This window comes from Procambarus clarkii, chromosome 29 (assembly GCF_040958095.1).
Source record: "Procambarus clarkii isolate CNS0578487 chromosome 29, FALCON_Pclarkii_2.0, whole genome shotgun sequence".
In the NCBI taxonomy this organism is placed as follows: Eukaryota; Metazoa; Arthropoda; class Malacostraca; order Decapoda; family Cambaridae; genus Procambarus; species Procambarus clarkii.
The window spans coordinates 25471905-25486904 of record NC_091178.1 but is presented as its reverse complement, the minus strand read 5'-3'; the positions used below and the strand labels follow the sequence as shown (position 1 = coordinate 25486904).

At 39.7% G+C, this 15000-nt stretch overlaps 2 long non-coding RNA genes across 2 annotated transcripts in view; one reads left to right on the top strand and one right to left on the bottom strand.

The window, feature by feature from the left end:
- The window catches only part of LOC138369745 (uncharacterized), an 8795-nt gene extending 4455 nt beyond the window's left edge, over nt 1–4340 (top strand). The window contains exon 3 of the long non-coding RNA XR_011229914.1: nt 4036–4340. This is a non-coding gene — a long non-coding RNA (uncharacterized lncRNA). The remainder of the gene's footprint in view (nt 1–4035) is intronic.
- Nucleotides 4341–10256: 5916 nt separating this feature from the next.
- The window catches only part of LOC138369744 (uncharacterized), a 7323-nt gene continuing 2579 nt past the window's right edge, over nt 10257–15000 (bottom strand). The window contains exons 2-3 of the long non-coding RNA XR_011229913.1: nt 14925–15000; nt 10257–10560 (exon numbers count right to left, since the gene is read on the bottom strand). The exon at nt 14925–15000 is cut by the window's right edge and continues 41 nt beyond it. This is a non-coding gene — a long non-coding RNA (uncharacterized lncRNA). The remainder of the gene's footprint in view (nt 10561–14924) is intronic.

Here is a 15000-nt window from a genome sequence, read left to right as displayed (position 1 = left end):
TGCAAGATTAGGGACCCATAGCCTCAGAGAAGAAAATAGAGAGTACTCAGAGAAGGCCTTGAATAATAGGCAGGCTGTTTGTGTGTGTTTCGACGGTAAGCTTGCTGACACCAAATGTAGTTACAGGATTAGAGCTACGCTCGTGGTGTCTCGTCTACCCAGCACTCTTTGTCACATAATGCTTTGAAACTACTGATGGTCTTGGCCGCCACCACCTTCTCACTTAACTTGTTCCAACTGTGTACCACTCTGTATGCGAAAGGAAATTTTTTTATATTTCTTTGGCATCTTTGTTTAGTTAGTTTAAATCTATGACCTTTTGTTCTTGAAGTTCCAGGTCTCGGGAAATCTTCCCTATTGATTTTATCAATTCCTGTTACTATTTTGTACATAGTGATTTTATCACCTCTTTTTGTTGTCTTCTAGTTTTGGCATATTTAATGCCTCTGACCTCTCCACATAGCTCTTGCCCTTTAGTTCTGGGAGCCACTTAGTAGCATGTCTTTGCACCTTTTCCAGTTTGTTGATGTGCTTCTTAAGATATGGGCACCACACAACCGCTGCATATTCTAGCCTTGGCCGAGCAAAACTCGTGAACAATTTCTTTAGTATTTCGCCATCCATGTATTTAAACAAAATTCTGAAGTTAGAAAGCGTGGCATAGGCTCCTCACACAACGTTCTTTATGTGGGCCTCAAGTGATAGTTTTCTATCTAGAATCAACCCTAGACCTCTTTCTTTTATCAGAATTATATAAAGATTTCTCACATAATTTGTAGGTTGTGTGGGATCTATGTTCTATTCCACATTCCATAACATGGCATTTATTCACATTAAATTTCATTTGCCAAGTGGTGCTCCATATACTTATTTTGTCCAGGTCTTCTTGAAGGGCATGACAATCATCTAAATTTCTTATCCATCCCATTATCTTAGCATCATCAGCAAACATGTTTATATAATTCTGTATTCCAACTGGTAGATCATTTATGTAGACAATGAACATTTCTGGTGCATGTACTGTGGTACTCCACTTGTGACACTTCTCCAGTCCGATTGCCTCTGATTACTGCCCTCATTTTTCTATCAGTCAGAAAATTTTTCATCCATGTTAGAAGCTTACCTGTCACCCATCCAAAATTTTCTAGTTTCCAGAACAACCTCTTATGTGGAACTCTGTCGAAAGCCTTTTTTATGTCTAGATAGATGCAGTCGACCCAACTACCTTTTTCCTTTAAAATCTCTGTGGCTCAATCATAGAAACTGAGTAAATTCGATACACAGGTTCTTCCAGATCGAAAACAATACTGTCTGTGTGATATTATATAATTTCTCTCAAGGTGTTCTACCCATTTAGTTTTTATTATTTTTTTTTGTTTTCAATCCTTTCACTGTTACACTTGTCAATGATTCAGGTCTATAACTGAGAGAGGTGGGGTCTTCCCTGTTGCCACTTTTGTAGATTGGAACTATGTTAGCCTTTTTCCACATGTTTGCTATGACTCCTGTACACAGGGATGCCTGAAACATCAGGTGAAGTGGAAGGCTGAGCTCAGATGCACATTCTCTCAGAACCCATGGTGAAACTCCATCTGGACCAACTGCTTTGTTCTTACTTAGCTACTTTAGCATATTTTCCACTTCATCTCTAGACACCTCTATACGCTCTATGATGTTCTCAGAAATTCTTATTGGTCTGGTTCTCTTAAGATTTCATTTTGTATAAACACACTTTGGAACTTTTGGTTTAATGTTTCAGACATTGCATTATCATTTTCTGTGAATCTGTTTCCTATTTTCAACCTCTGGATATTATCCTTTACCTGCAATTTGTTGTTTATGAATTTGTAGAATAGGCCCAGTTCTGTTTTACATTTATCCATTATCCCTTTTTAAAAATTTCTTTCTGCCTCTTCCCTTACTGCTGTATAGTTGTTTCTCGCATCTTTGTATCGCTGGTATGATTGGGGGTTTGGCTTCTTTCTATTTTGATACCTGCTTGATGGGGTTCTGCTCTTCTACCCCCCAAGCCCGGCCCGAGGCCAGGCTCGACTTGTGAGAGTTTGGTCCACCAGGCTGTTGCTTGGAGCGGCCCGCAGGGCCACATACCCACAACATCCCGGCTGATCCGGAACTTCTCTTAGAAAACAGTCCAGTTTTCTCCTGAAGATGTCCACGGTTGTTCCGGCAGGAACAACCGTGCAACCGTGCTCTGAAGGGGAAAGTGAATACTGAGCAGTACTCGAGACAGGACAACATAAGTGACTTGAAGAGTACAACCATTGTGATGGGATCCCTGGATTTGAAAGTTCTCATAATCCATCCGATCATTTTTCTGGCCGACGCAATATTTGCTTGGTTATGCTCCCTAAACGTTAGATCGTCGGACATCATTATTCCCAAATCCTTGACATGCTGTTTTTCTACTATGGGAAGATTCGATTGTGTTTTGCACCCTGTATTATGTTTCAGATCCTCATTTTTGCCGTACCTGAGTACCTGAAATTTATCACTGTTAAACATCATGTTATTTTCTGCTGCCCAATCGAAAACTTTGTTGACATCTGCTTGTAGTTTTTCAATGTCTTTCATTCCATTTTTGTGTCTTTTGGTCTGTGGCCCTCTCTCAATTTCTGTTGAACCAATCCTGTTTTCTGGCCCTGCATCTCTGTTTTGGTATGAATGTTTGTGTGCCTTCATTGTATATTTTGCAAAATTTGGCATACATTTAATTTACTTCCCTGTCTAGCAACAAGTCTGCCTAATTACTTATTAAAAAAAATTTGAAGTTCCCCATAGTGACCTCTCTCTCTTGAAATCAAGTTTATCAACTGTTTCAATGTCCCCATTTTCTGTGTGTGTGTGTTTGGAGGCTAAGCTTGCTGATACCATGTGTGTGTGTGTTTGGAGGCTAAGCTTGCTGATACCATGTGTGTGTGTGTGTGTGTGGAGGCTAAGCTTGCTGATACCATGTGTGTGTGTGTTTGGAGGCTAAGCTTGCTGATACCATGTGTTGTGTGTGTGTGTGTTTGGAGGCTAAGCTTGCTGATACCATGTGTGTGTGTTTGGAGGCTAAGCTTGCTGATACCATGTGTGTGTGTGTGTTTAGAGGCTAAGCTTGATGATACCATGTGTGTATTTGGAGGCTAAGCTTGCTGATACCATGTGTGTGTGTGTTTGGAGGCTAAGCTTGCTGATACCATGTGTGTGTGTGTTTAGAGGCTAAGCTTGCTGATACCATGTGTGTGTTTGGAGGCTAAGCTTGCTGATACCATGTGTGTGTGTGTTTGGAGGCTAAGCTTGCTGATACCATGTATGTGTGTGTTTGGAGGCTAAGCTTGCTGATACCATGTGTGTGTGTGTTTGGAGGCTAAGCTTGCTGATACCATGTGTGATGTGTGTTGTGTGTGTGTGGAGGCTAAGCTTGCTGATACCATGTATGTGTGTGTGTGTGTGTGTGTTTGGAGGCTAAGCTTGCTGATACCGTTTATGTGTGTGTGTGTGTTTAGAGGCTAAGCTTGATGATACCATGTGTGTATTTGGAGGCTAAGCTTGCTGATACCATGTGTGTGTGTGTTTGGAGGCTAAGTTTGCTGATACCATGTGTGTGTGTGTGTTTAGAGGCTAAGCTTGATGATACCATGTGTGTATTTGGAGGCTAAGTTTGCTGATACCATGTGTGTGTGTGTGTTTGGAGGCTAAGTTTGCTAACACCGTGTGTGTACTCACCTGTTTAAATAATAATAGGGGTGTGTACCACCTCTGGTGCAATTGTAGGGACCCACAGCCTTGAAGAAAATAGAGTATTCAGAGAAGACCTTGTGGATTCTCACTGAACACTAATCTTTTCTTCTCCTATCACCCTTCTTATTTTGTTTTATGCTGTATTCTATTATATATCATATAAATACATAGCCAAATGGCAATATTTATTATGTCTATACAAAAAGAAGACATCCACTTTATTTTTTTTCTCTCCTTTGTTTCTATGTGGATTTTGTTGTGACTAATGATTCTCCTCCTTCCCATCAACAGGTCTTCCTCACTGGGCTTGCTCGGCTTTTGTGTTACTGTGAGGGTGCCATCATCGTTTACCCTTCAAGACTGACTCATGCTGGCATTGCATTTGTGGACTTCCCTTCACAGTAAACAGTCCTCCATATGGTGATTGTCCAGGGCAAGCAGGGTGTGACTGCCATCTTGGAGAAGCAGGGTCTTTTAATATGAAGAATCTTCCGTCTTCTCTACTTACGCCAGCTTGTGCCGGCCTTGCATTCTTGTTACTTCATGGCCCTTGGGCCTTTTTTATTTATTTTACATAATAAATTTTTTTATTAATACCCGTGTTTCACAAGAGATCCTTAACATTTTAAGCACCAATTGTATTGACTAATGTACGTCTTGTAACCTTTAAGACATAAATAGACAAGACATAGATAAATGAGTGAATAATACTGAGTGACTAGGTTAGGGCGAGGAACATAGTACAGTGTCTGGCTTTGGAAGAATGCCTACTGTTTTAGAAACCTTATTGCCATGATCATAATCGTATGGGTTAAAAAGCATTTGTTGTCACTCCTACACAGTGGCTTGTTGAGCTTGAAACCTTTGCTCCTTGTTCGTGTTACATCTGACCTTTTGAAGAAATTGTATGAATCAATATCCTCCAAATTGTTCAGTATTTTAAAGGTTTCGCTCTATTACTCTCTCATTTGCATATATCTAAGCATATAGATTAGATATAGATTTAGATTAGATTTTTTAGTCAGGTAAAGGTACATACATTGCAGATGAGTTACAAAGGGAAAGACAATGACTAGAGTTCACTAGCTCTATTGGAAGAGAAACGTCTGCAAGACAAGTGTGGGCAAAAATTAAGGTAGCTAAGGGGAGCAGAGCCCGGCCTGCGGCTCACAACGACCCCCAGGGTAAGGCTGAAGAACTAATTCACAAGTGGAGTGATGCAGCATCATCCTCCTCCCTCCCTGCAGAAGTAAGCAGGGAACAGCTCCTCCGACATAATGACAGAAGGATTAGGATAAAAAGAGCACAATCTAGTGATGACGAGTATGGGGAACCAATTACAGCCAAGGAAGTAAAGGGGGCTATGAAAAGGGTAAAAGTACAGCACCTGGTGAAGATGGCGTCACCTACGACATACTCAATGCACTGTGTGAAGTGTCTGGCAATCCACTACTCCACCTGTTTAACAAGTCATTCCTATGTGGAGTGTTGCCCACACAATGGAAACATGCAATAATGGTCCCAATACCGAAACCCAATGACCCTGGCAATTATAGACCTATCAGTCTCATGTAATGCACTTGGAAGATGCTTGAAAGGATCATCCTAAACCGACTATTGCACAAAATAGGCAGGTTAGGGGAGGGGTCAATGGATTTGTTAAAGGACGGAGGACAGCAAACTATAGTTAATTACCTTGCTAATGATACAGCTAAGTACTCCCAATAAACTCGCACCTCGGGGCAAAATTTTAAAATTTAAAATACAATACCTAAAGCCACTAATACGCATAGCGTTTCGGGCAAGTATATACGAAGTAAAACCCAAACAAAGAACTGACTCCGTAGGACCCATAAAAGATGAGACTAACAATTTTAAGTTGTATCATAAAAGGGCGGCAAACACTCTCAATGAATACCTAACATCAGTGTTCACACTAGAAAGCTTGAATGACATCCCATCACCAACACAAATGTTTGTCGGAGGTAAGGAGAATGAATTAAGAGAAATACCAATTACACGCGACACAATCAGGAAGAGCATTGACAAACTAAAAGACTCAGAAGCCCAAAGTGTAAATGGATTTAAGTCCCAAGTCGTAAAGGAACTGGCAAATTAATTGGGTGGTTGTAGGTAGGAGCTGCCTCGTATGGGCCGGTGGGCCTTCTGCAGTTGCCTTTGTTCTTGTGTTCTTGTGTTCTTATGTTGAGTAGCAACATTTGCAAATTTGCAGATGATACAAAAATAGGTAGGGAAATTAACACGGAAGAAGACTCACTATCACTTCAAGTTGATCTAAATAGGGTTTTGAAATGGTCAAAAGATTGACAGATGCAGTTTAATGCTGATAAATAAAGTTTTGAGACTAGGTAATGATGATAGTTACAAGATACGAGCTAGATGGTGTTGAGATTGCGAGTCGGATTGTGAAAGGGATCTGGGAGTTATGATTAGTAAGAATTTAAAACAAAAGGATCAATGCATGAATGCTCGTAATAAGGCAAATAGGACACTGGGATTTATTAATCGAAGTGTTAGTAACAAGACACCTGGTGTGGTTCTTCAGCTATATCTTGCTCTGGTTAGGCCCCATTTACATTATGCAGTTCAGTTTTGGTCGCCATATTATAGAATGAATATAAATTCACTTGAACGTGTCTAGAGTAGGGTGACTAAGTTAATTCCCCAAAATAGAAATCTTTTATATGAAGAAAGATTAACAAAGCTTAAATTGCATTCACTGGAAAAGCGAAGAGTTAGGGGTGATATGATAGAGGTTTACAAGTGGATGAATGGACATAACAAAGGGGATATTAGTAGGGTATTAAAAGTATCAACACATGACAGAACACAAAACAATGGGTATAAATTGGATAAGTTTAGATTTAGGAAAGACTTGGGTAAATACTGGTTTGGCAACAGGGTTGTTGATTTGTGGAACCAATTACCGCGTAACGTGGTGGAGGTGGGGTCCCTCGATTGTTTCAAGCGTGGGTTGGACATGTATATGAGTGGGTTTGGGTGGTTATAGATAGGAGCTGCCTCGTATGGGCCAATAGGCCTTCTGCAGTTACCTTTATTCTTATGCTCTTAATTCACTATGCTTGCCAGTGAAACTCCTTTTCAGAAAATCGCTGGACCATGGAATAGTTCCCCTAGTAATAGTTGAAGGTGATGTAGTGATCGAGTAATCCATATACTCCATTATCTCATCATCATAATGGCATAACTAATTACACAAGCATTAATCCTATCCCTATTTACAGGTAACGGTTTTCCACCCTTCTATATCTTACTGTGAGGTGTCGTCACCGTACATAAGCAAGCGACTTGAGAATAGCACATTACGGGCTATTCATGCCCGTGCCACCTCTTGGGTGGCTTAATCTTTATAAATAAATCAGAATAGCACACACCACACGGGAGACATCTCCCGTCACGCAGGGTGCAGTCGCACCTCCACTGATCTCCAGTATCAGCTCTTGATACTGGTAATGGCTCAAAAGGGCCACCACTTACGGGGTATTCATGCCCGTGTCACCTCTTGAGTGGCTTAATCTTCATCAATCAATCGAATAGCACACAGTACAATCTCCAGTCAAGAATGTAGCACTCGGCGTGTACAGTTCTAATCGACCCAAGACGCTACAGCCTCGACACAGAGCAGACAGCAGACTACGACCGTTGTTCAGGTCCATGTAAACTACATCTACCCGAAGTCCTTCGTCTGAATAGCCAGTTACCAGTTACAGGAGATACTTTTTCACCCACAGAGTTATTAACTCATGGAACCGTCTACCCACCGAAGCGGTACGTGGCAAAACGATGCTGATTTTCAAAATATACCTGGAAAAGATCATTCCTCCCTACACCTGGGGGTACCTTCGTTAAAGTAAAAAGGTATACAAAAATAACAAAGAAAATAGATATGAATACTATTACCTTCGATGTTAGTAGTAGTTGTGCAAGTGAGGAGAAAGAAAAAATATTACGGAGTTCATGGATGAAAGTAGATTGATAATATTATCTTGGAACGTTAATGGATTAAAAACTAGAGCGGTGGATGTACACTATTACTCTTAGAGAGAATATTAACATAGCAGCACTCCAGGAAACTGGGGATAGGGATGGTAACAATCTGAACATGAAGATGAACATGTTGAACATGAAGATGTTCAACTGCTGGGCGAGCCCTCTCCTCATCTGAGGGAAGGGAGATTAGATTATGCTTGTTTGATAAATGCTGAGGGCATAGAGGAGAATTGTCTTACTGTGGATGAAATGCTAAGAGATTTTGCATTACAAATACAGCTTAAACTAGATAAAAAGCATGCCTGCCTTCAGAGGAAAAGCTTAAAGTTTAATAAGGGAGAATTAAGGGGTCTTGTTGGTCATATTAAGTCTTGGTATGATACTTATAAGCCAGATTCGGCAGAAGCATTTTATTAAGATTTAATTAAGGAGGTAGATGTATTTAATGCAACATTGAACCGGAAAACATCTGGTATAGAAAAGCATCCCCCCATAAAAGTGTGCGGAGAAGAGAAAGGAAATTTGGAGCAAGTATTGGCAGGAGTTTGCAGAGAAAGTTAGGAGTAACAAACTTGAAGGAAATCTGGCAAGACATAAATGAAATAAGGGGTAAAAAGCATAATTTTGTTGCACATCCTGACCAGTAAGGAATTGCAAAAGGTCTCGTAAATAAATGGGCGGAAGCTGCCAAACTTAGTTCATTTAATTACCCGCTGTAACGAGAGAGTCGTTTGATTCTTGGAAAGATCTAAGAAAGGATTTTATACTTACAGCAGGTAACAGTGGTGATGTCACTTGCACAGGTATTACCAGAGAAGAACTAATAACGGCGATTAAAGTTGGGAAATCTACCGCCCCCTGGGGAGGATGGAGTAACTTATGAAATACTTAATGAACTTGCCATTATGACGAAAAGCCCGCTGTTAGACCTCTTTAATATTAGTTATAAAGAGGGCAGAATTCCCAGTAAATGAAAAAGAACTATGATCATCCTTATCCCTAAAGCCAATGGAGAGTACAGACCTGTGTCTTTAACCTCGTGTTTTTGTAAAATGATGGAGAGGATCATTTTAAATAAACTTTTGTATATAATAGGTGATCAGCTGTCTAATAATTTTTCGGGTTCCTCAGAGGAAAAAGTACCTCTGACTGTATTATTAAATGTCTAGCTAATGGTAATGATTATTATAGAATTTTTATTGATTTATAAGGAGCTTTTGATAAAGCCAACAAAGAGGTTATTTTATATGAATTAGCTGGTCTTGGTGTTGAAGGGAGATTATTGCGCTGGATAGGGGATTATCTTCAGGAAAGGAAGGCTCAGGTGTGGTATCAAGGTTGTATGGTTCAAGGTATCAAGGTCAAGAACTCTGCACACCTCAGGGAGGAGTGTTGAGTCTCACCCTGTTTAATGTACTAATGAATAAGATAGCATCTGAGAAATACTCAAATTGGGTAACTCCAATCATATATGCTGATGATATTTTGTTTCAGGGCAAAGATATTTCAAAGATTCAAACAGTGTTGGACAATTTCGGAAACCAGTGTCACCACATGGGACTAGTGGTTAATGAAGACAAAACTAAAGTTTGAATGTAGAAGTCGGAGGCCCATTATATTGGAAATAAACGGTAAAAATATAGAGTTAATATATATAAAATATTTAGGCATATATGTTGGATATACCTATGAGAGTTTGGAAACTGAGATGAACAGACTGTTGACTCAATGTCGGAAGAGATTACAACCTCTGAAGGCCTTGGCATGCTGTGGAAAGGAGTGGGAGTCCAAGTGCTACGAATGATGTACTTGAGTACTGTAAGATTTCTTATTGATTATGCTGCACCTGTCATTTCTTGTTTTTGGTAAAGGTAGGATGGGCAAGTTGGAGAAGATACAAAATGAAGCCGTTGGGGGTCGTTGTGAGCCGCTGCTACCTTAATTTTTGCCCACACTTGTCTTGCAGACGTTTCTCTTCCAATAGAGCTAGTGAACTCTAGTCAATGTCTTTCCCTTTGTAACTCATCTGCAATGTATGTACCTTTACCTGACTAAAAAATCTAATCTAAATCTATATCTAATCTATATGCTTAGATATATGCAAATGAGAGAGTAATAGAGCGAAACCTTTAAATACTGAACAATTTGGAGGATATTGATTCATACAATTTCTTCAAAAGGTCAGATGTAACACGAACAAGGAGCAAAGGTTTTCAAGCTCAACAAGCCACAGTGTAGGAGTGACAACAAATGCTTTTTAACCCATACGATTATGATCATGGCAATAAGGTTTCTAAAACAGTAGGCATTCTTCCAAAGCCAGACACTGAACTATGTTCCTCGCCCTAACCTAGTCACTCAGCATTATTCACTCATTTATCTATGTCTTGTCTATTTATGTCTTAAAGGTTACAAGACGTACATTAGTCAATACAATTGGTGCTTAAAATGTTAAGGATCTCTTGTGAAACACGGGTATTAATAAAAAAATTTATTATGTAAAATAAATAAAAAAGGCCCAAGGGCCATGAAGTAACAAGAATGCAAGGCCGGCACAAGCTGGCGTAAGTAGAGAAGACGGAAGATTCTTCATATTAAAAGACCCTGCTTCTCCAAGATGGCAATCACACCCTGCTTGCCCTGGACAATCACCATATGGAGAAGGACTGTTTACTGTGAAGGGAAGTCCACAAATGCAATGCCAGCATGAGTCAGTCTTGAAGGGTAAACGATGATGGCACCCTCACAGTAACACAAAAGCCGAGCAAGCCCAGTGAGGAAGACCTGTTGATGGGAAGGAGGAGAATCATTAGTCACAACAAAATCCACATAGAAACAAAGGAGAGAAAAAAAATAAAGTGGATGTCTTCTTTTTGTATAGAACATAATAAATATTGCCATTTGGCTATGTATTTATATGATATATAATAGAATACAGCATAAAACAAAATAAGAAGGGTGATAGGAGAAGAAAAGATTAGTGTTTCAGTGAGAATCCACAAGGTCTTCTCTGAATACTCTATTTTCTTCAAGGCTGTGGGTCCCTACAATTGCACCAGAGGTGGTACACACCCCTATTATTATTTAAACAGGTGAGTACACACACGGTGTTAGCAAACTTAGCCTCCAAACACACACACACACATGGTATCAGCAAGCTTAGCCTCCAAACACACACACACACATGGTATCAGCAAGCTTAGCCTCCAAACACACACACACACATGGTATCAGCAAGCTTAGCCTCCAAACACACACACACACACGGTATCAGCAAGCTTAGCCTCCAAAACACACACACACACACACGGTATCAGCAAGCTTAGCCTCCAAACACACACACACACACATGGTATCAGCAAGCTTAGCCTCCAAATACACACATGGTATCATCAAGCTTAGCCTCTAAACACACACACACACACACAAACGGTATCAGCAAGCTTAGCCTCCAAAACACACACACACACACACACATGGTATCAGCAAGCTTAGCCTCCAAACACACACACACATGGTATCAGCAAGCTTAGCCTCCAAACACACACACACATGGTATCAGCAAGCTTAGCCTCCAAACACACACACACATGGTATCAGCAAGCTTAGCCTCCAAACCACACACACACAGAAAATGGGACATTGAAACAGTTGATAAACTTGATTTCAAGAGAGAGAGGTCACTATGGGGAACTTCAAATTTTTTTTTAATAAGTAATTAGGCAGACTTGTTGCTAGACAGGGAAGTAAATTAAATGTATGCCAAATTTTGCAAAATATACAATGAAGGCACACAAACATTCATACCAAAACAGAGATGCAGGGCCAGAAAACAGGATTGGTTCAACAGAAATTGAGAGAGGGCCATAGACCAAAAGACACAAACATGGAATGAAAGACATTGAAAAACTACAAGCAGATGTCAACAAAGTTTTCGATTGGGCAGCAGAAAATAACATGATGTTTAACAGTGATAAATTTCAGGTACTCAGGTACGGCAAAAATGAGGATCTGAAACATAATACAGGGTACAAAACACAATCGAATCTTCCCATAGTAGAAAAACAGCATGTCAAGGATTTGGGAATAATGATGTCCGACGATCTAACGTTTAGGGAGCATAACCAAGCAAATATTGCGTCGGCCAGAAAAATGATCGGGTGGATTATGAGAACTTTCAAATCCAGGGATCCCATCACAATGGTTGTACTCTTCAAGTCACTTATGTTGTCCCGTCTCGAGTACTGCTCAGTATTCACTTCCCCCTTCAGAGCAGGAGAGATTGCTGAAATAGAGGGAATACAGAGAACATATACGGCACGCATAGACGAGATAAAACACCTAAATTATTGGGATCGTCTCAAAGCTCTCCAAATGTACTCTCTAGAAAGGAGACGAGAGATATACCAAATAATATACACATGGAAGATACTGGAGGGCCAGGTCCCAAATCTACACAGTAAAATAACAACGTACTGGAGTGAACGGTATGGAAAAAAATGCAAGATTGAACCAGTGAAGAGCAGAGGTGCCACAGGCACAATCAGAGAGCACTGTATAAACATCAGAGGTCCGCGGTTGTTCAACGTCCTCCCAGCGACTATAAGAAATATTGCCGGAACAACCGTGGACATCTTCAGGAGAAAACTGGACTGTTTTCTAAGAGAAGTTCCGGATCAGCCGGGCTGTGGTGGGTATGTGGCCCTGCGGGCCGCTCCAAGCAACAGCCTGGTGGACCAAACTCTCACAAGTCGAGCCTGGCCTCGGGCCGGGCTTGGGGGGTAGAAGAGCAGAACCCCATCAAGCAGGTATCAAAATAGAAAGAAGCCAAACCCCCAATCATACCAGCGATACAAAGATGCGAGAAACAACTATACAGCAGTAAGGGAAGAGGCAGAAAGAAATTTTAAAAAGGGATAATGGATAAATGTAAACAGAACTGGGCCTATTCTACAAATTCATAAACAACAAAATTGCAGGTAAAGGATAATATCCAGAGGTTGAAAATAGGAAACAGATTCACAGAAAATGATAATGCAATGTCTGAAACATTAAACCAAAAGTTCCAAAGTGTGTTTATACAAAATGAAATCTTAAGAGAACCAGACACAATAAGAATTTCTGAGAACATCATAGAGCGTATAGAGGTGTCTAGAGATGAAGTGGAAAATATGCTAAAGTAGCTAAGTAAGAACAAAGCAGTTGGTCCAGATGGAGTTTCACCATGGGTTCTGAGAGAATGTGCATCTGAGCTCAGCCTTCCACTTCACCTGATCTTTCAGGCATCCCTGTGTACAGGAGTCATAGCAAACATGTGGAAAAAGGCTAACATAGTTCCAATCTACAAAAGTTGCAACAGGGAAGACCCCACCTCTCTCAGTTATAGACCTGAATCATTGACAAGTGTAACAGTGAAAAGATTGAAAAAAAATAATAACTAAATGGGTAGAACACCTGGAGAGAAATTATATAATATCACACAGACAGTATTGTTTTCGATCTGGAAGATCCTGTGTATCGAATTTACTCAGTTTCTATGATTGAGCCACAGAGATTTTAAAGGAAAAAGGTAGTTGGGTCGACTGCATCTATCTAGACATAAAAAAGGCTTTCGACAGAGTTCCACATAAGAGGTTGTTCTGGAAACTAGAAAATTTTGGATGGGTGACAGGTAAGCTTCTAACATGGCTGAAAAATTTTCTGACTGATAGAAAAATGAGGGCAGTAATCAGAGGCAATCGGACTGGAGAAGTGTCACAAGTGGAGTACCACAGTACATGCACCAGAAATGTTCATTGTCTACATAAATGATCTACCAGTTGGAATACAGAATTATATAAACATGTTTGCTGATGATGCTAAGATAATGGGATGGATAAGAAATTTAGATGATTGTCATGCCCTTCAAGAAAACCTGAACAAAATAAATATATGGAGCACCACTTGGCAAATGAAATTTAATGTGAATAAATGCCATGTTATGGAATGTGGAATAGAACATAGATCCCACACAACCTACAAATTATGTGAGAAATCTTTATATAATTCTGATAAAAGAAAGAGGTCTAGGGTTGATTCTAGATAGAAAACTATCACTTGAGGCCCACATAAAGAACGTTGTGTGAGGAGCCTATGCCACGCTTTCTAACTTCAGAATTTTGTTTAAATACATGGATGGCGAAATACTAAAGAAATTGTTCACGAGTTTTGTTCGGCCAAGGCTAGAATATGCAGCGGTTGTGTGGTGCCCATATCTTAAGAAGCACATCAACAAACTGGAAAAGGTGCAAAGACATGCTACTAAGTGGCTCCCAGAACTAAAGGGCAAGAGCTATGTGGAGAGGTCAGAGGCATTATATATGCCAAAACTAGAAGACAACAAAAAGAGGTGATAAAATCACTATGTACAAAATAGTAACAGGAATTGATAAAATCGATAGGGAAGATTTCCCGAGACCTGGAACTTCAAGAACAAAAGGTCATAGATTTAAACTAACTAAACAAAGATGCCAAAGAAATATAAAAAAATTTCCTTTCGCATACAGAGTGGTACACAGTTGGAACAAGTTAAGTGAGAAGGTGGTGGCGGCCAAGACCATCAGTAGTTTCAAAGCATTATGTGACAAAGAGTGCTGGGTAGACGAGACACCACGAGCGTAGCTCTAATCCTGTAACTACATTTGGTGTCAGCAAGCTTACCGTCGAAACACACACAAACAGCCTGCCTATTATTCAAGGCCTTCTCTGAGTACTCTCTATTTTCTTCTCTGAGGCTATGGGTCCCTAATCTTGCACCAGAGGTGGTACAACTTTTAAGTTTTTAACTACTGCACTGAGCACCTGATTTTGGCAAAGACTTCTTAGTGCAATTGTCAAGGACATAGTTCTGGTATTTTTTTGTTTATAAATATTCAGGTATAGTTAATGTCAAAATGTTTCAAAACTCAACAATTTATATTTCAAAACAAAAAAAGTAATGAAAACATTACAAAACATTAAAATATAGCCTAATTAATTTTTTAATAAAATAGCACAACTCTCAGAATGTCTAAAGGTGCTTTGAGCAAAGAAGTAGTTAATTTTATATATATAATATTATATATATAATATTATATATATAATATTATATATATATAATATATATTTACCTGTGACTACTGCTTAGCAAAAATTTGATCTCTGTGAAAATTGGTCTCGTCATTGCTAGGAGATATTTTAAGACCA